Source organism: Monopterus albus, unplaced genomic scaffold (assembly GCF_001952655.1).
Source record: "Monopterus albus unplaced genomic scaffold, M_albus_1.0 scaffold5.1, whole genome shotgun sequence".
In the NCBI taxonomy this organism is placed as follows: Eukaryota; Metazoa; Chordata; class Actinopteri; order Synbranchiformes; family Synbranchidae; genus Monopterus; species Monopterus albus.
Window position 1 is genome coordinate 2586259 of NW_018127885.1, and position 1492 is coordinate 2587750.

Below are 1492 nucleotides of genomic sequence, written 5' to 3' on the forward strand. Positions count from 1 at the left end.
ATTTGTGACATTTTTTAATCTGTTTGTGATCTTTTTCATTTGCTTATCTTTACACAAATCACAATGCTTTGAGCTCTCATATAAGGGATAGCCATGTTTAAGAACTCTTCTAATCTTGAATTATTCAAGGTTAGAAAAAACAGTGAGATTCTTGGTTTTCATCAGTGCAAACTGTGCATTTTCTTGCATTAGAAAATTTTGATCTCAAATCATTTTAGCTGACCTGTCAATTGATATTTAGTAATTTTTCCTGTAGTAGACAATTACTTTGAACCAATTTCTGAAAATATTTTTTTATTGGGGTTGTGGACTGAACAATTAATTTGTCAAGGATACAGTATTTTTCCATTCATTCAGTTGTTGTAGTCTTGCCATTTATGAAATATTGTATATGCGTATAATTTTGGGTCACTTTTTAAACAGAGCTAAGCTACAAATGAGACTCATTAAACATGAAGTTAATAGCAGCCATGTACGTATATGGTAGTATTTCCTTCCACATGCCCAACTTCAAATAATAGCCCTATTTAGCAATGACTGCACAGAAATTGTTTTTATGTTCATCAGTTAGCACAATCGCTGTGTAAAGTGAAGCCTACTGTACTGTTACTGTCAACTTCATTGTCTGTTTCATGAAGTCAACCTTTGCACTTGAAAAAACTGAACCATAGTAAATTTAATGTGCATGTTGGGAATCATCATATCATTTACACTGCATTCACATTCAGGGTGTAGTGCTGAATGATGTTCAACAGAGTGGCATCGTGTCATATTTTAGGGCGACTGAGCAGCTTGTCCAACTGATGGAGGGATATAGAGACAGAGGAAGCAGAGTGAAAGGGAGGTAGACAGAGTTGTAGAAGTGGAGATAAAACAGGGTACACTGCATGTACATGTTGCCTGAAGAACAGAAAAGGCTTTGCTGTAAATGATTCAGAACAAACATTAAACATTTATTGAGGTGAAAGGTTTATGTTGTACCACATCTCTGAACTCATTGCTCATTGCAGTGTAAATGCAGATGATACTCAGTTATATTTATCTATGAAGCCAAATGAATCAGGTCAGCTGGTCAAACTTCAAGCATGTCTTAAAGACATAAAGACCTGGATGACCTGCAACTTCTTACTTCTAAACTCTGACAAAACTGAAGTTATTGTGCTTGGGCCTGAAAACCTTAGAAATCTGCTGTGTAATCATATAGTTACTTTAGATGACATAGCTCTTGTCTCCAGTACTACTGTGAGGAACCTTGGAGTCATCTTTGATCAGAATATGTCCTTTAAATCACACATAAACCAAGTCTCTAGATCTGCCTTCTTTCACCTGTGCAATATTGCAAAAATCAGGAGCATCCTGTCCCAAAGTGATGCTGAAAAACTGGTCCATGCATTTGTTACTTCCAGGCCAGACTACTGTAACTCTTTACTATCAGGATCTCCCAATAATTCCCCAAAAAGCCTCCAGTTAATCCAAAATGCTGCAGCCAGAG